Source organism: Sebastes fasciatus, chromosome 22, assembly GCF_043250625.1.
Source record: "Sebastes fasciatus isolate fSebFas1 chromosome 22, fSebFas1.pri, whole genome shotgun sequence".
Classification (NCBI taxonomy): Eukaryota; Metazoa; Chordata; class Actinopteri; order Perciformes; family Sebastidae; genus Sebastes; species Sebastes fasciatus.
The window spans coordinates 7,899,152-7,923,159 of NC_133816.1; the positions used below are offsets into that span (position 1 = coordinate 7,899,152).

The 24,008-nt window shown below is 41.2% G+C and overlaps 1 long non-coding RNA gene across 1 annotated transcript in view; it reads left to right on the forward strand.

The window, feature by feature from the left end:
- Window positions 1-6,763, forward strand: part of LOC141760537 (uncharacterized) — a 103,497-nt gene extending 96,734 nt beyond the window's left edge. The window contains exons 3-4 of the long non-coding RNA XR_012592390.1: window positions 3,084-3,169; window positions 6,388-6,763. This is a non-coding gene — a long non-coding RNA (uncharacterized LOC141760537). The remainder of the gene's footprint in view (window positions 1-3,083; window positions 3,170-6,387) is intronic.
- Window positions 6,764-24,008: the final 17,245 nt, after the last annotated feature.

Sequence of the window (24,008 nt, forward strand, 5' to 3'; positions counted from 1 at the left end):
TGTAATTTTGGACTATTTTTGTATTACTGTACTATTTTTTTTTTTACATTTCATATAGTCTCAAATCAAGTAGTTTAGAAAAGAATTGGCAGATAAATCAGTAATGAAAATGAGTTGCAGCCCTAGCATCGTTGGTAGTCATTCTTATGGCACACACCGGAGTCTGTTTGAATCTTTTGTACCTGACAAGGAAATATTAGCATAAGGAGAAGACAGTGGTGCAAGTTAATTGGAAAATATTTGTAAAACAATCAATTTCGTGCTCAAAGTTAAAGGTGCTCTTGATAACATTCAGCCACTAGATGTGGCTCCCTCCTCTCCCTCCTCCATTCCATTGCATTCACTTCACAACAAGGGGTTGCCAGTTTGTTGCACAACCTGCATGTCAAGTGACAAATCTTTCGTGGTAGAGTGATGAAGTCAATGTGAAACATACGTTAGCTATTGATTTAGGTTACTTTGCGCGGTGGTGTTTCAAGATTCTTGTAACGTGATACATGCAAATCTGAGCATATGGCTATCTAGTTTTAGGTAACATTTTGCTTGTCATCTAAGCAGTGGTGTAGTGCAGGGAATACGCAGGTATACAGCATGTTCCTACTTATTTTCCTGTTGGCCGCCCGCTTCTAAATCCCCTTTAATGCACATATTCGTTATACATTGTTTGAGGGACCTATAACGTCTGGTAACCAAAAGCAACCGTCACTAATGCTAAGACGCTAACAAAGCTCCTCAGAGATTGAAGCTGTTATTTGCCTCATTTTGACAATCTAACCCGACAACACATTAGTTAACCACTATTATTCAATGTGTAAGACCAAACTCTTTAAACTGTTACAAAAAAACGTCCAACTCTAACGTTGTTGTGCCAGTTAAGATGAGCTTTTCCTTCGTTCTTCTCTACAGTGAAACTATTGTTGTAATAACTGCCACCACTCATCGATGCCAGAATCTCATCGTATATGTGTTACTGAGGTCAGCATATTTGAGGTGGAAACCAGCGTAAAGTGCACCGCTATATGCCTTCATTGGAAATAATGGCCTTGCTCTGTGCAACGTTAAACTTGTACTTTTGATATGAAAGATGAGATAAGCGGCAGGATATAAATGGCATTGAATTACTGTCGACCAGAGAACTGAATGCACTGTATTTGTGCTTCAATCTTCCTTCCAACACAACCCTGAGAAAGGTTAAATGCAGTGAACAGCAGTGACTAGAATAGTAGCAAGCTAATACAGTTCATGTCTTCAGTGTGATATTGCATAAGCCAGTATTATAGGTCTTATTATCAGGGAATCTCATAGCAATGATGTACTGTAACTGCTGGCAGCTGCTGGCAAACGTTAAAAAGGTTGCTCCCGCCCACACACTGTATCTGTACTGTAGATGAGAGAAGCCTCACCCACCACCCAAGTTTAAATATTAATAATAACGTAAGCGACCTGTGTTTGTCTGGGTTTTTGTAGCTTCAGAGGAATCCCCCAGTGGGCCTCCCCTAACAGCCAGGAGAAGTGCTTGCGAACATAGTGCCCGCCGACACTTTGCCAACTTGAGGGATGCCTTGGCAGTTCTTAGATATGGTTTCCTTCGCCGAACCAGACAGCTTCCCTGCCTCCGGCTCAGCCAGGCCGCGGGGCAATATTTGCTCTCATGGGCATCTCAGAGATCATGCTGCTATTGGCAGGTTAAACGACTGGACAACGGCCAAATGCACGATGGCCCGCCACATATCAGCTCGCCCCTCCGGCAAATACGCCTCTGAAGAGTCGGGGACAGAGGCTCTGCATTTCAGTGTTTGTGGGGGGGGGAAAAAACACGGTGGCCTCGGTAATCAATGCTGGATTAACCTCTCTCATCAGAGAGATATATCTCCAGCCTCAATCTAAGCCACCGCTTGCTCATGTTTTGTGCATTAAACCACAAATACCACGATCGCTTCGCCCATTTGCGCTCATCTATAGAGAGTTGTTCTTGTTGACAGAGCTATTAGTCAGAGAGATACCACAAAATTCATCATAGTCACCCTGTGGTTGTTTGACAAATTCATCATTTCATTACTTTTCCACAGAGGGTGGCGATGGCGACGCCATGTTTGTGATAACATCAAAAACTGAGAAGAAAACAAAGCACAGTGATGCTGTTAAGGGTGTGGCGGTGAAATAAAAATCTCCGGCCAAAACAAGGGCAGGAATTAATATGTAAATTGGCGAGTGCTTGGTTGGAGGACTTAAAAAGGTTTTCATTATATCTTGATCAGAAAGCCATTTATCTCGAGGCTCTCAATACGTCTGGCCCCCTAATCTGTCGGACAGATAATTAATATCTGCTTATTGAGTAAATGGAAGTCATTATCTTGATTTCCTTCAGATAATTTATCTGTCTGTGCTTCACAGTGAGGACACTTTATGGTGCGGGCCACTTTACCTCAGCAGGTATTGATTACAGCCTTAAAATTATGCTGTTGGGCTTTTTGATGCAATCAGCTGCGAGGTCCTTGGTGCTCCCTGTCAATAAAAACATCTTACACAAACAATACATTAATATCTGTACGGATTCAACAAATCTCCAGACAGTCTGAAGACATTTTCCTTCTTGCAAACATGCATCACGATCACTTTTCTTCTATTACAATGCCCCCACATCGCTACAATGCCCACTCTCAAATGTAGATCACAACTCACAGCACACATCAGGACGGGAAACCATGGCAACCGGCATACATACATCGATTGCTACATTCGCCGGCTGCATAGGGGCAGTTAAGTTTGCAGCGTTAACACGGACACAAAGGAGAGGCTGTAATTTGGAAACGTGTTTTTTAAATAATGTTGTAATCACTGATTTTCACATCTCACATTTGCATAATAAATGCAGCCATGGCCAACTGGTATTTCGGAGCTCACACTCTAAATGTCACACACTGATGTGCATGAATGGTCACTGATTCAAATAATTTTGGGCAACTTTAAAGCTGATATTGATGGAAACGCTGCATAACAAATGTAATTGGTCACTTCCAGTATACATGGATTTTATGCTGAATTATTGACAGTGTTTCTTTTTGTTGTGTTTCATTCTACAGGGCTGTTTGGAAAAGGGAGGGAGGAGATTGGAGATTGGATCCTGGATCCTTCGCGGCTTCGACTTTAAAGCGGGTCAAATTCACAGGTTAGTGCCATCAAATGCCAGCAAGATGTAATTTTTAGGGGGAAAATTGGGATCACCTCAAACCAAAAAATTCAAGTGAGAAAACACAGCGCATGTCCGTCTTTTCTCCCTGCCTTTTATTGAACAATCGACAACATTGTATCTGAGAAGAACAGCAGCGACTCTGTATCGACGTCCCGCTGTGAGCCCTTGGGGGTTGAGCGGGGGTCTGTGGTGCTTATCGCCCAGGTGGACATCCAGCCAGAGAGGCTGCCTCGCTCGGGCCAGGCGCCCCCGCTGGCAAGCCTCTGGCCGGGTGCCTCGACTCGGCTGCTCCGTGTCCTCTGGCTCGGCGGGTGGCGCTCGCTAACGGGGGTTGTCCCCCTGCCCAGCAGAGGCAGGGGTGGAAATAAGAGGAGTGTGACTTCTCGTCTAATGGGCCTAGGCATTGCAGTGAGATCGTGCAACCGATGGTGTTGTTCACACTTGTGTGCAAAGCCAAGCAAACATACAGTTGGTGGCTGGCAGGGTTGCGTGGGTTGTTCACGCCTCAGGCTTAAATTTAAACCCACTGTACGGTTGTAGCCATTGTAGCTGCCATTCTTTATCCCTCAGCTGCCCTGCATTAATGCTCGACACAATTCTTTGTTGGACGTCGGAAGCAAATCAGTACACTGTCAAACAAAACTCAAGTGCTCTCAAGTGACGACAGTGAAACAAGCTTGATTTTACTTTTCATAAAAAAAAAAAAATCAAAATGCAGCAGTATCAATATCAAACCACCATGTAAAAATACAGATTTCTTTTCACTTTTCAGACAGAGCCAGGCTAGCTATTCCCCTCTGCTTTCAGTTTTTAAGCTAAGCTAACTGTAACCTGACTGTAGAAATAGGAGCGTTATCATTAAGCAATAGCTCACGACAGGCCATGGTCTGAAGTGAGCTCTTGCTTTTATAAAATGGTTGTCAAGTATGGCAATAAGAAAGTTATAGACACATTCCAATTTAAATAGTTTTTTGAATTAATAGATAATAATAATAAAATATACAATAAAATAGGCCCACCTGCCTGCACATACTGAGGCGGTTGCCGTAACGGTGGTTGCTATGGAGCGTACAACAGCAGCTAGCATATTTCTTTTTTCATCACAGGCTTGCGTTATTATGATTTCATTATTTGGCTCTTAATTTACATTATTATATGTTGCCATTTGTTGTGCTACCACTGAAAAACTGTCCAGCGTCAGTAGGATGACGTTGGTAACTTGTACTATAGGCTTGCCTTATTTTGATAGGTGGAGGTGTGTTGCTTGGCGCGGCGAGGATGTTGCTCCACTTTCTTCAGTCCCCTAGTTTCGGTAGCCAATCCATTTACGACATAATCTCTCTTGACCCGCATCGGATAGTTTCTGAATCGTGGTGCTGCGGAGGCAGTGGTTTGTGAATTACCGTTGCGTTCCTGCTTCCTTGCATATTATGGGGAACATTGTGGAATCTGGATTTTTTTCTGGAGATGAGCACTGCTCAAACCTTAAATGTTTCCATTCAGTAGCGGATTTCTTGTCAGACGCGTTGTGAAACTGCAGTGGTATGTGGGTATTATATCACGGCTATGAACAGATTGCTTGATTTGAGCTACCCATTTTATAATTCCTCTCATCTAACTCTGGACAGGAAAACAATGTATTGCCAAGGTACCAAGCTATTCCCTTAATGTGGAGCTGGGGCCATGAGCCAATTAGCCTAGCATAGCTTAAAGACTGAAAGCAAGGGAAACCAGCTAGCTTTTCTCTCTCCAAAGTTACAAAATATGCACACCTGCACCTCTCAAGCTATTTAACATCTCATTTGTTTCATCCGTACACAACCAGAGATATAAAAACATATTAATAAGTAAGCATTAGAGTTGCTGGTAGGTGCAAGTGGCCTGTCATTTTCTCATTTTACAGCTAAACAGTACACTACAAGATGTTTCTGAAAACATTTAATGAGCGAAATAGACATTACAGTAACAGAATATTGATTTGTATTAGATCAGCGCTGCCTTGTTTGACCGTTTGGAGGTTGCAAGTTTCACGAGCAGTGATTGACGTCTGCCCAGAGACGTCTTGGCTCTGATTGGTTGTTTTCCTTTGGGCACGTTGACCTTTTCAAATGCCATTAGGAACACTAAGAAGAAGCAGAAGAACGTGACTTTTTTTCCACAGATTATCTATCTCATGCACTACTGTCAGGATATAGTGAAATAACTTTTTATCATATTTGTTCAAAGCTACCGACTGCAGCTTTAATATGTAAGCCTTTGTTTACTTTTTGTCTTGTGCTGCATTATACAGTGACAAACAGTTTGTCAAAATAGAATGAACTTAAATGAAATGGTGAATTAGATATTATAGAGGAAAATTAATCATTTAGATCAATTGATTATTCAGTGAAATAGTTGATATATTAATCGCTAGAAAAGCCCTACAACTAGTGCACCCCCACTTGTTCTTAGTCATTTTGTTCTGTTTGAGTAATTTAACTAATAACCCAATTTGTGGTTAATCTAACTAGTAAAACTGAAGTCCATGTAACATGAATGATAAATCCAAAGCTCTGCAGGAGCTATTTTTGTCTCTCTCTTGTCTGCAGAAGTCAAAACCTGAATGATAATATAGATTCCTAATAATCCTCTATTTATTTTTTTTAAACAAAACAGTCAGGCTACAAGAGAGAGTGAGACCGAGGAAAAAGCTTAGAGGGAGATGCCTCTTTACAAAACAGACGTTTGGCTATAATGTTGAGGAGCTCTGTGATATTTAAGGATCTCCTCTGTCCTGTCTGCCAGGCCCCTCGGGGATGAGGGGGTTGGTAGAGATGGTGGGCAACACTTGCTAGAGACTGACAGGAAGCTTTATCTCGACATCTCTGTCACTCACCCGCGTTAGACCTTCCCTCTGCGTTCGGAGAGCTGTCATGCCACAGTTTGCCGCTCAACTCCTCTGCGCCCCACCGCCGCCTACCCCTTTGTTACGTAACCTGCCACCCCTATCACAGAGACCCATCACAAACCCAGGGCCGTACACACACACACAAACACACACATACAGAGCACCACAGCTGGAATGAGATCCGACTGCTGCGAATGCGCGCGGTAAAGGGCGCTATATGGAATATGTGGGTGAATGAGGTCCTTTGCGGCGATATTACTGATCATACAGTGCTGGAGTCCAAAGCAATTTCCTCCTCTCTCCCCAGCACCTCCGCCTCTGTATCGGACATAACATCCTGAGACGGCGGAGATTGGTGGCCAGGATGCTGAATTTTTCATGAGGCAGGAAAGGTTAGATAAGATCCTCCCACGGATTGGAGATAGTGCACTTACAGATCTGTCTTTGGAGCCCCAAATAAAAAAGAAAATACATTTTGGATGGTTCAGATTTTGAATGTGACCTCTTTACTGAAATCACATTCAGAGATGGAAGTGTCAAAACAGGTACATGTGAGACAAATGTGTTCCACCTTCCGTGGTGGTTGCCTTGTATTGCTTAGGCACACTCATGACTCATAACGACTTTAGTGAAAATGAACAGTTTGTCTTCATTCAAGTTGCGGAAATGTCATTCCTTCCATCCTAAGTACTGCTTGTCACTCAAACACAGCGAATGTTGTTCGAAAAGTAAAAGCATAAAGCTAGAACAAATGGATAACAAAACTCCCTCGGATACTTCATACTTCAGTCAAGTTACATTTAAAAGCTTCAGTGCTCCTTTACCTACAAATTGCCATAGGTTACTCGAACACAATAAATAGCCACTAAAAGGAGGCATTATTCTGATTGTTGTGTTTTTTGTTATAATTTCTCATTTGCACAGATTTAATGTAATTAATATAAAATGACCACAAAATAATTAAACTTACAATATATTGTTCAAGCAATAGAAGTTTAATTTTGACCAAATTGGAGAAAAAAAATATATGCTGTCAAAATTGTAAGGATTTATTTTCACTTTAAAGGTGCTATTAATAACATTGATAACATTCAGCCACTAGATGTCGCATTCTCCCTCCCACGTTCCGTTGCATTCACTTCACAACAAGTCGTTGCTAGGCACTTACCGTCAAACTCCACACTAATGGTACATGTCCACAGGGGTGGGGTCGCCTGCTTCCCAGCATTGGCAAGCAAGCGAACCCATTGGTTGCATTGACAACTGTTAGTTTAAAAGTTTGCCGGGAGTTTCCAGAGGCGGCGAGTCGTGCCAGACGCCCTCGATTTGCATTAAGTAGCCTAAACCTCAACTTTATGCAAATGAGGAGCAGCCAACGTGACGCCCCGTCTCTCGAAACGTGCTGCCACGCTACCAGAATCTATTGCACGGCTGCTTACATGGACAATGAATGGGAAGTGTGGAAAGGACGGAGGCTGTGGACATGTACCATAACTGGTAACTTGATCGCTGATGACCCATAGATACCACGTGATACCAACGTTGTTGTTATACTATTGGCTCACAAGCCTTGCTAGAAGTGGGAACCGAAGGCCAGGGAGACATTCATTTTGGACCTGCCAAAAATTTTTAAATGATTTATTCACAATCATTATACTTTTTTAGGAAAAGCCATACTTTTATTCAGGACCTTTCTAAAAGCTTTTTAAATATTTGTGTACATAGAAATGTTATCAATAAGACATTTAAATATTTGTTCCTCATTCTCTCATTTAATTTAATTTATTTTTAATTAGGCATAGTTTACTTTATGATTGTATTTACTATATCAACTGGTGTGATAGTGTGGGTACAGGATTATTGTGTGCCTGTTTTTCATGTTTGACGATAGAGAAACGGGTTACTTTTTAAAACAGAAGCATCCCCACGGTGTTGCTTCTGTTTTACTCAAGATGGTTTGTGTGGGAGAAGATTACAGGCTGAGAAACGACCACAAAGCCACACTAAAGGGGGATCCGACACAGAGATGGGAGTTGGATTGGGGGGGGGGGGGCTTGATGGTAGGCTGGGTAAATGCTCCCCTGGGCTCTCTCTCCCGGCAGAGACGTCTACAAATATTTCCATAATCACCAAATAGCCCGGTGACTGCCAGGCACAGAGCCCAGATGTAGCAGACAACATGTTACAGCTCTTAGTCGTAAAGGTCAGTAGCTGCTCCTCAAACGTGGATAAAAAGCCACGCTGCCATTTCCAATCGCGTTCTCAACCACAGGTTGCAGTCCTTTCTTGACAGGGATAAGCGTCTTTCTTTCTCGACAGCAAAGACAAGATGGCATCAGAAGGCCAGAGGAGTGTTTTTCACTCAAACTTCCCACCAGTGTATAGATCTGTTTTTACTTGGCAGTAATTTCATGCAATTTGTTTTGGCCCAGATCATTTCAACTTTCGTGTGTGTGTGCCTGCATCTTAACATAATTGTCTTGAATGCTTCTGGTCATATTCAACCACATATTTTTTCCTTGCGGGCTTACAGTCGCACCACCTAATCGACTCAATCTCAGCTCAACCTCTCACCGCCTCGCTTCAATCGAGGACATGTTTTGACGTGCAGGTCAGCGTTAAATTAAGCTTGCATGACACCAGCAATAATCAAGAAATGGCATTCCATTTGAGTTAAACCCCGCTTGTTGAGCTGACCATTAACTGGTATGACTCACCACTTGTTTGGCGGCTACAGTGACGCGCGCCAACTCTTTTTTTGCAAATAGTGATTAAATTACTTTTATTGGAGTGAGCTTTTCATGTTGCGGGATAGAAATGACCTTTGAGTGCTTTTTCAGAGTTGAGGAGTTGTCAAAGCATAATGTGGGAGAGTGAGTTGATGGGTATGTAATTTATGGGGATGCTATGAATTTGTTTTCACATAATTGGTGCCGACAGAAAAGTAAATTCTTTAACTTTATGAATGCTGCTCTTCACAAGAAATGTGTTTTTTCACAGCCCATTGGTAAGCAAAAAAAAGGCTTTATTTCTAATCAATCTTTTGAACAATCCAGGATGACGGTAAAGAAATCTTTGTCAGTTCCTATCCACAGACCTTGTTACCTACGCTCATTTGACCATATTAAGGATCCCTTTGATAATGGATGAAACTGCCAAATCGAGAGCTGATAAATATTCCAGAAGTGCAGGTATTCACCTCCTCTGACACTCAAGGACATATTTAGTATAAGCAGGCCGGGGAGCTAAGCGAGAGTCCACACGACTCGTTTGATGACCCCTACAAATGTGCTCTGATGAATATGTATGTGTTAGTAATGTTTTGTGCAGTCAGGCAATGCTACTGCACAAAGGTGAGCATTTGTAAATCCAGGACGGACACAGGTCATGTTGTTATATGCGGCGATTAGACAGTCTCCCCCCCCCCGTGCTGAATAAAGTGACCTCTGAGAGGGTGAAATCCTTTGTCACAACCAAGGTAGCCTGAGGGTATGGATGAGTTGTTCATTTAATTTTACCATATATTATCATTACTCCAGTTTGCATCCAGTTTCAGGTTGGTAAAATGTCCCAGATTCACTTCGCTGTAAGGCTAACAAATCTTTTGTCTCTCCTTGCTCTTTTTTTTTTTTTTTTTTTTAAACAGTAAAATGTACCACACACTCAGCTGCTGGCCATCCCTTTCGCCACTTAAAATGAAAAACATTGGCAGTGGTAGATTGTATCAGCTGTAGCTAATAAACAACATTCTGTCGGCAATGTGTCCAAAGGCCAAAATGAAGCTGATGGCTATCGTTTCGCTCAATATGCTCTCTGCAAGTCATCTATACTCTGAAGAAACACCACTCTATGATCACGGGTGGACTGTGTGTTGTGACCATAGATTGTGTATAAGAGGTGGACGTAGTCACCGCGATGTCCCCTATTAGTGTGTGGACTATGTGTTGAAGCCTAGAGTTCAGAATTTTGTCCGTCGCCCATTTTGGTTTTTGGCCTTCACCATATTGTTTTTTGCAACCAAAAGTGACACAAGAGGGTGGAGCTAAGTACAACTGCACGCTGAATAAGACATTTTTAAGCTACCAAAATGCTACAATTAACTTTCATGAACTGAAAACACACTGTGAAACGGTTAAAGTTCTAAGACGAAAACACGGACAACTCCCGGACCGGACAACGCCTTGGTAGCGACCTGTCAATCACAAGGTAGCCACGCCCTAAAGCATACCCTGCTTTATGGTCTATTTGACTCTAAATGGGACCATAATTTACTAAATGAACATCATATTGTATTGAAGAAGACTTGAAACTAGCGATTGAGACCATAAACTCATGTTTACAATGTTTACTGAGGTAAGAAACCAGGTGAGAAGTAGGCTCATTTCTCTCATAGACTTCTATACAACCAGACTTCTTTTTGCAACCAGAGGAGTCGCCCCCTGCTGGCTATTAGAAAGAATGTAAGTTTAAGGCACTTCTGCATTGCCTTCACTTCTCAGACCTGGAGGTTGCCTACTGATTGATACATCAGTGGTGCTATTTGGGTGGGACATCACTGGTGTCATATTACTTGTGACATCATTATGTTGTTTTGCTTGTGATATCCATGTTGATGTTGTGTTGGTTGTGACACCACTGCACTGGTTTGCAATGTAAGATGTACTGTGTCATCTTCCCAGCTGCTATCAACTGTATACTGTTTTAAAAAAGTACAAACGCCATGAATAATTTAAGTTTCCTACTGGCAGTCTCAATACGGTGTCTGAAAATGGTACATGTTTATTTAAGGTTTGTTATTTAGAATGTTGTTCGTAGAAATCTTTTGGTATTTGGACAGAAGAGTCCCTCTTTCGATCACTTCGGCTATACATGGCCTTCCCAAATCCCAAGGGGGTAATCACAACATTTCCCAGTGATGCTTGCTTGGCTAAGCAGTTTTAATACACAAATCAATTTTGCATTACCCCCTTCTGGCTGTGAGTGCTCATAGTGTGAGAGCCATGAAAAATTGATGGGCCTTAGCATGCAGATTGCAACCCCAGTGAATCTTAAATCTGGCTCTGCCTTTTTTTTAACAAGACAATGTCAAAGGGGTGGGATGACTGTTTGTTTTTCTTGTAAAACTGTTGTTCTGCTTTTTTTGCTCGGGTTGAAAAGAGAGACAGCTGCTCCAGTGGAGAAACAATGTTAAGAGGCACAGCGTGAGAAAAGTATGATGTGTGAGGAGATGGGAGGGGAAAAACACAGAAACTGGAAAAAGTTTTCAGTAACCCCAAATGACACGCACGCAAAGACCCAGCCAATATAAACAAGTATTCTTCTCGCTCCTCTGTATTAAAATGTCTGAAATATGATGACCAATATCTCAAAGAGCATTTGTTTTTGCCACAGCAATTATATTGTGTCATTTGGCGAGCCCGCTCCGTATTTGACCAGCTGATGACTTGACTGCTGAACGAAATTATAGCGCCCATAATTAGCTTTCACTATGAAATGAAGCTATCATCGGAGAGAATGAGGAAATTTCACACTTTGGAAATTAGATTTTGCAAGGTGCTGTGTCGATGTCCTTGAGTATAGGCACATCAAAACCCCCTTTCTTCCCCTCTCACTCAGTCCTTTCTTTGACAAATACAGACAAAAATCTGCAATGAGCAGCAAATTGAACAGCAAGGAGGCGTTTTGAGGATCTAACTGCCACATTTGTTAATATAATGGTTTCTTTTGTGACAGTACAGCAGATCTCTTCATTTATTCATTGATGTTTAAAGTTGCAGCTTTTTTAATCACAAGTCCGTCTTTGTCAAGTATGGCTTTGACATTAAATTTACAAGATTACTTAGCATGTTTATACCTGACTGCCAAACACGATTCAGGTATGTGAATTTCCCCACCCAAAAATATCTTTAAAGGTGCCCTGTGGAGTTCTTTGTAAAGAAACAAAAGTTATGTTTACATTCAGTGGTTCTCACCAAAACACATTGTCTGTATGTTTGAGGGCTAACATTGCCTTTCCTTTCCCATAAAACATTTTCAAAGTCATTTTTTTTAAATATTGTATTTTTGGCATTGTTTCATTCACGTTTTATTTTCTAGCAGTCTTCTTCACTGCCTTTGTTTGTGCACTGCTACTCTGCATTATCACCACCACATGTCATGAAACCAGCAGCAGGAATGCGTTGTGTCGCCCCCGTGCTCACACATGTGAACGACACAAACATAATGGGGTCCCACTGATTAAAAACATTGCTCCATAGCGCTACTAATGGTCAGAAACTCCACAGTGTAACTTCAAAGGAATTTTGTATAACATTTAGGGGGGTCTATTGGCAGAAATGAAATACAATATTAATAAGTATGTTTTTCTTTAATGTATAATCACCTGAAAATGAGAATTGTTATGTTTTAGCTAGCTTAGAATGAGCCGTTTATATCTATATAGTGAGCAGGTCCTCTTCACGAAGTGCGCCATGCTTCTACAGTAGCCCAGAACGAACAAACCAAACACTGGCTCTAGATGGGGCCTTTCGCATTTTCACATTTTGGCGTCCACAACCGCAGTTCTCCTACCCGCTTGGCCAACAGGAGTGGCTTCAGTTGGTTCCAGCCTGCAACCTCACCGCTAGATGCCATCAGATCCAACACACTGCACCTTTAATGGACAAAATATACATCATATAAGCATAAACAAGTCTACAGAAAAACATAAATACAGAAAAAGTTAAGGTATGTAGGCATGATGAAAAAATATACATCATGTCAAAATATGTGCTTTACCTTAATGATGGTAAATTAAAAATTCCGAGCATATCTATTGCCTCCACACAGCTCTCAACATGGCGACGACTGAGCCGGCGGCTCGTAACTAACAGCGCTAACAGCGTTAACAGTGCAAACAGTGGCAACAGTACTGCTAGAATTCAGTGTTTACCTAGGGAGGGACAGGAGGGTAGGCGCTACGCTTCTGCGATGACGCCGTGGATCGGGGCGGCGTTATCAGCTGTATCCGCTGTATGACCACAATGCAGAGCGGCGCCCGTGAGCTAGGTAGTGGGGCACGCTCACATACACTAAAAGGCACACATGGCCGACCCTGGCTATGTAAACAACGCTCTGAGAAGCTCGGATTACAACACACACAGAGGAAGAGCGACTTCATATTCTGCTCAGGTAGACACTACTCCTCTATATCTTCACATAGCAGATAGCTGTTTTATAATAATGCTCTGAATCCCATATATGGAACCTTTAACTTGGCTACTTGAATTTGCACATTGCTCAATATTTCCTTATCTAAACTACAGATAAAGGTAATATATGTGTAGAAAAAAATGACATAGTGCATGATTGTCTCTTCACAATGTAAATGTCAGATGGAAGGAGGAAGCATATGTTCAGAAAATGTGGAATATGCATCCATAACACTGTAAATATAGTATATTTTCTTCCAGTGTACCTCACATGGGCGGTGCAGGCAAACTGCTCTTTTAGACAGGGTACAGACATACAGACATGTTGACTTCATACAGATTTACAACCCTTTAACATTCTGAAAAAAGGTCTCTCGTGGAAAAAGTCATGATTTGTGGCGTGCACAAATCTAAACCTGGTATACCTGACTCCAAAAACAGGATGCTGCGAGCTACAGTTTCTCTATGGAGAAGGGGGTTTGTTGCCATGACAATAGTAATGTCACTTCAATGGCAGAGATGTTAAGATGGCGGGTGTGTTGCATTTCATATGCAGGTGCTATGCACAGAGGAAAAGTGATACAGATAATGGAATCAATTTCCTGTGATTTCTGAAGCAGAGAGCTTGCTGCGAAATAATAAAGGAATTAAATGAGCTAGCGCTAAACATAATCCACCGGTTACCGACGGCTATTTGTCTTCAGATTGCTACTTAGCCGGTAGAATTGAAAAAAGCCAGTCTTTGCTTTCTTTCATTATTCACTGTGATTCCTCATAAGCTCACTTTTATCTTATGAGCAAAATGCACAAGGAAGGGGCTTCTGCATCTCTTTTCGGCCACGTTTGAAAGAATGTAGAGGAGCAGGCTTGTATGGACAAGCAGTATTTTTTTTACCCTCAAGACAACAAACCAAAGCACCTTAAAGGCTTGTGCTAAAATAAAGATCTGTAATTGACTCCACCACAGTGATAATGTTTCCTATTTAACGCATGGCCGACTTGCAGGTCTTATTATTGCTCGTACAGTAAAGTAATCTGATCAGTTTGCTGCTGTATGTGGCTATCTGATAGTTTGTTGCAGGTCAATGACAACGATTTTCTTACCATCTGCCTGCTCAATACTAACATGCTTATCTTGTACTTTTGACCTGCCCGGACTTGTGAGCAGCGAAAAACAAGCGTCTGTCGCAGATTGAATTTTCCATGGAAAGAAAATTCTCTAAAGGCTCAGTTGTACACATTTTTTTGATTGGATCTGGTTTCAGCTCAAAGCATGACGTATAAACTGACAACTAAAAACGATACCGGATCAAAGTTTTTTGGCCGGCGTCCATGTAGATAAAATACATTCTTATCAAACTTATAGCTGTGTGTGACTTTTGAAATGTTGTTTGGATATACCTCCCTGAATTTGCCTTTATACAGTATTTCTGCTTCACTGCATATCAGCATCCACTTGTGCCAGGATCTGTCTTCACACGTCAGACCGCATGCTTGTTGTTGCAGTGAGTTGTCCCTATTGGATTGCTACACTTTAAACTATAAACCAAAGACTGTCTACTTTGGATGCTTTTTTGGATAGTGACTCTTTTCACAAAATATATAGATAAAGCAAATCCAGGTAAGAAACTCATTTAGTATCCTTAGTGGGTCCCCATTTTTCAAGGTATAATAGACACTAACATGTAGATAAAGAGAAGCAGATAAGTTAAAGCTGCACCGATTCATCTTTTCATATTAACAATGGATCAAATGACTATTTGTTATGTGAAAGGGATCCCCTGTCATGACAAACTCTCAGAGAATTATTTCCAAACTAACTCTACAGTCTGCAGAACTCAGCTCTTCCTGGCGTTTTAGCCTCTTTCAGCTCATTGTTTTGGTTTTCCGTCCTGCAACGTTACTGTTTTGGTTCACTCTCACCGCTCTCATAAACCTTGTTTCCAGCTGTAGCAGGCTTACCTTGCACGGCAGAGAATCGCAGGATCACGTGATCACACCAAAATCTGTCTTGTCTAGCTTCAAGTAATGCGTTTGTGTCCGAACCACAGTGCTACGGACCAATCAGTGTCCGTTGTAGGGCTACTTGTAGCGACGGACGTGGCTTAGGTATGTGTGACGCAGCACGGCGGCTCCTGAAGAGGTTAGCATAGATGCTGCGATAGCATCAGTTGTATCAGAACTGGAGAGTATTTCTTTGTTGAAAGATGAGCAAAGAACGGCACTGAAGGCTTTTCTCGACAGAATAGATGTCTTCGCTCTTCTCCTGACTGGCTTCGGCAAGAGTTTGATTGACAGATGAGATGAATCATCCAATCACCTGCCAAGTATTTTTTTTGAAGTGCCTGGACTTTTCCAGCGGTGGAATGTAAATAAGTACATTTACTCAAGTGCCGTACTTAAGTACAATTAGTAGTACTTGTACTGTAGTAGTACTTGTACTGTAATAGCAGGCAGCGGCTTTCTGTGAAAAGAGGTGGAGACCAAAACAGAGCTGAAATTTAAATTGAATGGTAATGTCGTTTTGTGTCTGCTGTGTAGATTGGCAACTGTTTGCTAACACATTTGACACATCATCAATATAAGGCGATGATGTGTCAATGTTGTGTCTACAGTTTATTGTGCTACCCCCTGGTGGATTTTTGAATCAATTTGAATGTTGATGGTAAAAAAGGTAAAAAAAAAAAAAAAGATACCGTTAATATATTGCACATTCGGTGAATGTCTTAGATGATAAATTATTAAATATTAAAACTAATAGACCTTTTCTTCTGTATGAGCAGAGGAAGATAAGAAATAGAAAGTGTGGTAGCTTTTAGAGTGACGGCACTAATCTAAACCCTTTTTCATGAACTACCCTTACATTTCAGCTCTCTGTTTGTTTACACTTTTTGCAACCTTTTCAGTAATTTCATTAACTGCCTTCCAACTTCTTTATCAAGGCAATATACTGAGACTGTAGTCTGCGGTGTTTTCTTGTCTCCTACACTTTTCAATTATGTTTGTGGTATCTGGAAATAGCAGAGTGAAAACTATCTCCTTCCTCCCTTCTGTCAGGCTAAATCCTGCAAAGACCAGTTCGGGTGCTGCAATAAATTTAGCTCACCATTATGAAACACCGACTCATTTGGCTGCAAGGTGGCTCGGTTTCCCATCGCTGGACAATCCCATTGATTGGACAGCCCTCTGAACATAATTTCAGACGTGTTGAAAGGGACATTAGCTGCCTGTGCAAGCTGTTTCAGGGAATATTGGTCCTCTACATCAAGTCAAAGAGGCTGGGCGGCCAAGAAATTCTCTCTCAGTCTGCTCAGTGACAGTGAGCTGTATTACAGCAACTTAATGTACGATGGTTATGTTTACTGCATTCCACACATGTCACTTCAAGGAGTGATTAGTGTAGCAATTAAGCAATCGAAAGTGAATGGCACGGTTGTATGTGAACCTTCATCATTATTTTTTTCTGTCTTAGTGCATGAATAATTCAAATTATTTCTTTTGTAGTGAACTGAGAGGTTTCAGAGCTTTTATGCTTTGAAAATTGATTTTTGACTTGTATTTCCATCAGATTTTGTGTTTACTACTTCAGCCAAAGATGCATTACATGTTCCATGTTACATCATCCAATTGATTTCTGCATCTGGGCACGGCCACCAGCAGAAGATATAATGGACGTATCGTGTGTTTCATAGCATCGCCTGAGTCTGTAAGCCAGGGATCATCTTCCACATCATGTATGAGGGACTGTATTGTATGGCATTAAATTTCCATTTGTAACAAGCACACTTGAATGTGATTGACATATCAAATAGGTAAATTGCATTTGCTTTAAGTAAGCCTCAGAGTTAGATGACATTTATCATCGGTGAAATGGTGTGCCTTTCTAGCTGTACAATAAGGTACGCATATTCTTGAGTAGTTACCAAGAGAGGACTATAAGGCATACACCAGGACTTATCTGCTGATTAATAATTCAGTTTTTTTTTGTTTTTTCATTTTTACTTGGCCATTGCAGTTGCTTCCACAGAGCGGTTGTTCTGTAAAAAGCACTGAATCACACAGAATTAATGGAACAAAGAAAGCAGAATAAGCCAAACATAAACATCACACAGTAAATTTAACAGATTTTGCAATTTAAAGGGGAAACAGCAGATAATATGTAATGAAAAGAAAAACTAACTGTCAAGAGGTAATAAAAAGAAAGTAAAAGATAGCGACCAAATGTCCCAAATATCATAAATATTGATAATGTCACCCATTGGTTTGTTGACTACGGTTTCGAAGCCTTGACTTCTGCATTTTGGCAGTCACCATCTTGTTTTTTTTTGCATCCAGAAGTGACACGAGAGGGTTGAGCTAAGTACAACCGAACACTGGATAAGACATTTTTAGGCGGCCAAAAAGGTTACAATCAACTTTCATGAAGTGAAGACACTGTGAAAGGGTAAAACTTGTAAGACAAAAACCAAACATCACCCAGACTGGACAACGCTATAGTAATGACCTGTCAATCACAAGGTAGCCACGCCCTAAAACATACCCTGCTTTATGGTCTATTTTACTCTAAATGGGACCATAAACACTTGAAACTAGAGATTGAGACCATAAACTCATGTTTACAATGTTTACTGAGGTAAGAAACCAGGTGTGAAGTAGGCTCATTTTCTCATAGACTTCTATTCAATTAGACTTCTTTTTGCAACCAGAGGAGTCGCCCCCTGCTGGCTATTAGAAATAATGCAAGTTTAATGCACTTCAGCATTGGCTTCACTTTGCAGAACCAGAGGTTTCCACCTGAGCTTACCACTAATATGCTATAATACTGCTATATTCAGTTTACTATCATAGAGGGAGAAAATAAACGAAACAAATAGCCTATTACCATTTAAAAAAGAAATGCAAGCAATTCATTTTTGCTTAGAAAATACCTTAAATGAAGAATTGTTAATCATAATTCTTGCCAATACATTTTCTAACAATCGACCATTGGATTAATTTACAAATTCTTCTTTAGTAGTTACCGAACAATTCTGAATCAATGACTAGCTGGGCAGTTAATTTAGCTTTATTTCCTCAGGAAGTCTCATTGAGACCGATACCTCTTTCGCAAGAGAGACCTGAGGACAAATTGCATTAAAGATCTCACCAAGTCCGTCACACATTACAATCCCAGCTATTACTAAAAATAGAAGTTGAAGTCTGTTAGAGGAATGAGCGTCTCTACCACCAATTTGTTTTGCATGTCATTCATGAACTAATGATGCATTTCCCAGCAGCCACTGTAGTTCTTTACCCGTAAGTAATGGTGAGGAATTCATGAAGTAATGAAGCACTGCTTTGGAAAAAAGGAGGACATAAAAATAGTAACTAATATGTAGGAAAGTAATGATTAATTAGCGGTTATGGGCCATTTAGCAGCTGATTCGCAATTAATTAGTGGGAATTCATCAAGAAAGTGTTCAATATGATTCACATATGTAGGAAGTAATCATTAGACATTGGTTCATTAACATAGTATCTAGCGGTATATGTTCTCAAGTAACTTTAACTATTCATTAATAACCGGTTAGTTCCTGATTTGGTCCTATTCATGCACTGGCAACTACTCCAGATTATGTGTACGTTATTATAAAGGGTTACCGGATAGGATTTAATGTATGCTTCCTATGACACAATCCTGAGAACATCCTAGAAACATTTACCATGAAGTCAGTGAGAAGGATAATGTTGCTCTTGTGTGTGTGTGTGTGTGTGTGCGTACATGTGCTATATTTCTATGTGTGTCTGTCTGTTAGCGAGACAGGGGAAGGGGGAAAAAAATGGTGGAGGAGAATGGGAGAGATGTGAGTGGCCCATCTATGAAAGCGCCATTAAATTGTCAGTTATGATGGATGTTCCGCCTTTTCTGCATTAACTGGTACATTAGAAGTCATTAATTCTTCAGGATGTGCACTGGAGATCAGAGCCTCCCAGGGGGTCTCACCGCCTTGATAAAGCAAGAGAGGGAGAGGGAGAGGGAGAGAGAGAGAGAGAGAGAGAGGGATGGAGGGAGAGATAGATAAAGAGGGTGGAGTGCACTAGCTGAAAGAAGAGAGCGGGAGAGAGATCCTCGCAGTGTGATGACTGTTTTTGATTTTGATGCCTGCTCGTTTTTGTTCCAGTGGCCTTGAGCGGAGAGACTAATGCGAGGGCGACTCTCTCACAGGCTGTAACGGACATCTGAAGGGCCGCCTTTTGTTTCTGTCAAGACGAGGCAGCAAACACAATTAGCACTTTTTTAACAGCACTTTTCTTCCAACAGCAGACGCGTCGCACGCCATCTCTAACGGCTCTCAAGCGTGCTTTTAAGATCACATCGTATCCTTGTCCTCCTCTTTCCACTCCGCTGTGTTCGTTGCGCCTCTAAAAGGTCACATGAAACCTTGAAAGATAGTAAATAGCATTTTTCTTTTTTCTCATAAAGTAATCCTCAATTACACGCCAGGGATGGTTTTTATTATGAAACAATATGTTTTCAGAAAACAGCAATTAGTTCACTTAGTGTTTCATAAGCGTTAGAGGTGGACATAGCTGGTTCCGTGGAGGCACTTCCCTCCCAGCGTCCTTTGTAAATTGTCAAGCCAGAAAACAACATTTCACTGCCAATTAAACAACAATTACTGGACATGGCGCACTTTGATGGGTGACTAAGAATTGTTCACAACATTGCTAATGTGTCTCTTTCCTTCTCCCACACACAGGCCACTCTGGTTTTCAAGCAGAACCTTGAAAGTGTAGACGAGCTCAAACATCACAAAAAAGAAATAAGAAAGGAGCAAACTAATGGGGATTGAGCATTTCTCTTGCCCACCACTGAACACTAAATAACACCCTGGGGGATTTTAAATTGTTCTCTGGCTCCTTCAGGTTTTATATTTTTTGCGACCTGCTTTGTACAAGAGCGACCCCCGGCCATCTGCTGTCTTTAAATGCAGTAAATATGTTGAATCGCAGGTCAAGAGGGACAAATAGGGGAAGTTAGCGCCTCGTGCCAAGCTGAAACAAAGCTCCCATCAGTGTCCCACAATCCCCCAGTTTTGTTCCAGTCGAACATAACCACCACCACCAGGTATTTATCACGCCGTGACAGCAGGTCAGAGGCAAGTCGCACAACTATTGTTGCTATCCTCTGTGTGTACTGTCAAACTTTTCAGGCCATAGCTGCATCTTAACAGGTTTCTTTTTTTTTATTAATGTACCCTCTCATACTAAAACAGAGACCTGAGGTAACACTGCTCTGAAGTTGGACGAGACTTCTTGACTGGGAGTATGAATGAAAGTCCTTGAAAGTTATTATTAGCGCTCGCCTTCCTCAGGTAGGTGTCTGAGGGTGTCTCTAATTGCCTTGTATACAGTGCAATCATTTAGTCATGTGACTTATGAATGAGCATGGATCAGCCCGGTCGCACTAAATGGCGCATGAATGACACGGTAATTCACAAGTCATTTTGTGTGCAATAAGAACGCCGTTTTTGCTTTTTGCGTGTCATTTGTCAGGCTGCTCTCATACACCACTCATAGCTATACTTACAAAATATAATGCACTGTAATTCATATATATTACACCAAATCAATTTGTATGTAATCCACGTAACTTGTGAACCAGGTATATAAAAATTGTCAAACACCGCATAGGGAGGAGGTCGAGGTGGATGGGTGGGTCAAACAACACCGGACTTTCGCCCAGGAGAACGGGCTCCACTTCTGGAGTTATTTCAACCCATACCATAATGTTTTCCTAAACCTAATCAAGCAGTTTTGTTGCCTAAACTTAACAGAAGTTTATTTTGAGACTTGAGTGGAAATTGACCCGTGCGTCACGTGTTGCTGGACATTCGTAGGAAAATGCACGGAAATTGTTAACGCACCTGCATAAATATGCTACGTTTAGAGCTAGTGATGCAAAATAAAAAGTGAGAAAGACTCCTTATGGTGGGCAGGACGGGAGGTGGATAGGTCAAACAAACACAGGGCTTTCAATCGGGAGACCGGCGTTAGAGACCAAAGTGTTGAGTTATTTTGAAGTTCCGTTAGTGACGTGTTTTCTGAATTGCTGTTGTGTTGTCTCCGTACGTATTTTACTTAGTTTATGTACTTATTTTAAGCCCAACCATGCTGTTTTTCCTAAACCTAACTGAGGGTTTATGTTACCTAAACCTAACTGCAACCATAGTTTTGTTGTGTGGCATACAAATGACATGCGAAAAGGCTAAAATGCGTTCTCCTGACCAACAGAATGTCCTTGTAATGTCATGCTATTTACACGCCTTCCAATGATATCGGTTGCATAGACACAAAGTAAACACCATAACATCACCTGCCGAAATCCTCTTTAGAAAATACACTATTTAATTTTGATGGGCAAAAAAGGTTAAATCTCCATTCTCCAGTACAAGCAGCTAATGCTACCTCATTTTTCAAAACACATTATATCCAATCTACAGTTGACCTTAACACCTCATTTAACTGAAGTTGATCTTGTTCTCCGAGAACAATGGTAACCCAGTGGCCTCTACAAAAACGGTTTCAAGTCCAGCTCTCATGTTTAACTCTCTCGGGCTGGATGATTCATATCTTTGAAATGTGCTGCAACTGGATGAATCTCTTTTTACCTTTTGTTTTATGTTCTATTTTTTCGTTTGAGTTGTCTTGTTGTTTTCCCAGCATGTCTTTTTTTCCACATGGACATATTAACAGATAAATCACACCATTTGTAGTACGTGAAATCTCTCTTCTTGCTTCGTTTTTTTTACCTGTATACAAATGGCTAAACCAAGTTTATGATTTGAGTATTGCTGGGATTTTGTTATGTACACACAAATGGCAAATTGCATTTTAAAGGTGCACTATTTGATATCCAGAACATTAATATAGCAGCAAACAACTTTTTGCTATGTAAAGATATAGTGGAGTAATGTCTACCTGAGCAGAGAATGAAGTCGCGGTGCCATTGCGTATGCGTAGCACCCACCCTTCCCCCCAGGTTAACACAGTTAGCTCTGTTAGCAGTGTTGATGTTGTTTTCACTATTAGTGCTGTTAGCTACCAAAAAGTATCGAAGCAAAGAGACAAAACTTCTGTGTGTTTTGACAGCAGCAGCCGCCGCCATTTTGGACTGAAAACGCTTATTATATTTATAATATTTTCTTGTTCAACACAGACCATTTCGGTAGAATATGACAATAGAATAGAAATAATTTAGTTTTACTTTTGTAAGGCACTTTTTAGGCAGACGTTTGTGCTGATGTTGCAATGGAACAAACAACTGACTTTCACATCTTGGCAATATACATTGTTTTCCGTTAGCTGGCTCAGCCGTCGCCATGCTGAGCAATGCGGAGGCAATAGAAAAGCTCCCAATCTCGCATTTAGCACCTTTGATTGGATTGAATATTACCTTTTATTATATTGGCAGTATTGGACTTTCACAGGATTTAAAGGGCCATGATTGTTAAAAAATGGATGTTGGATTGTGCATCAGATTGATAAATGGACGCTAAATGGGGAAAAGCAGTAGTTAAATGGAGACCCGAGATCAGCTGATCACATGAAAATGTTTTGGACGTGATAAAAATCCATCTTGGCTAAAAAAAAAAATGTCTCTTGGTCACACTCCTCTCTCATTGCCATGGAAGTCCCCAATTTATAAACAGTGTGAGGCTTCCGACAACTAAATCCAGTCACCATTCCTCGTTCTCACCAGTGATAACTGCCTCACTGAGTCACACTTTTACTTTTGCTCTCATCAGCAGAAAGCCATATGGTCCAGAGCTGAATGTTCCCACCTATTAAAATGTGTCAGAAATATTTCATATCTATTACGCAAGCAGAATAAAAAGTTCCCCTTGTGAACGTAGATCTTTTCCCCCATTCCTCTTCGCCATATTGACTCTGTCATTTACAATGTAGTAGCAGCAAAAGGAAAGGAAAGCCCTCCCAGTGATTGTGTTTTTTTTTGTTTTTTTTCTTTATGGTTCTTGTCTGATGATGATCGTGGGTGACCCCGGGGGCGTTGAGCGTGCCTAACCTTCACTCCATTACTCCACTTCAATGCAGCCCACACATTTCGAGCGCAGAGTTGAATGGACATGGGGCTCTCGAAGCACTAAACCCTCCACTGAGCTGGCTGACCTGTGGCAGATTTCTCTCATCTCCCGAGACCCTCCTGGAATACACACTGGGCCTGACTAATTACTCTTAAAAACAAGTGGGATGTGGGTGGTTTGTAATTGGCAAGTGTCAGCATCCAGTGAAAGATCACTCGTCTTGAGGGCATGTGCCTGAGCCTCCCATTCATGTTTCCTCTCCACAGCCGGCTAATGCTGCTGCGCTTCCCCACTGTTTTTATTCCGCATGCTGTTTAAATCCATGACTTTTTTGTAATGGTGGAAAAATACTCCAGATATTCAGGTTGGGAATCTGCAGGAAAATTTTTTTTTTTTTAATAAAAAAGGACATGTAAATTGCAATTAAAACCTTTTGCAAACACGTATTCAAGAAGAAATCCACAGGCAGTTGTGTGAACTTGTGGCTGCAAATTGGCCAGCCAGGGTGCCCGAGCAATGTGGAAAACAAGCTCAACATAGAGCCGCGGTGTGATCTCGAAGTGAGTGGGTGGGATGCCATATATTACAAGTGGCATATCCACTGACAGGAGGCAGCCAGAATAGGGCCACTCTGTTTCCAATTACAATCCAGC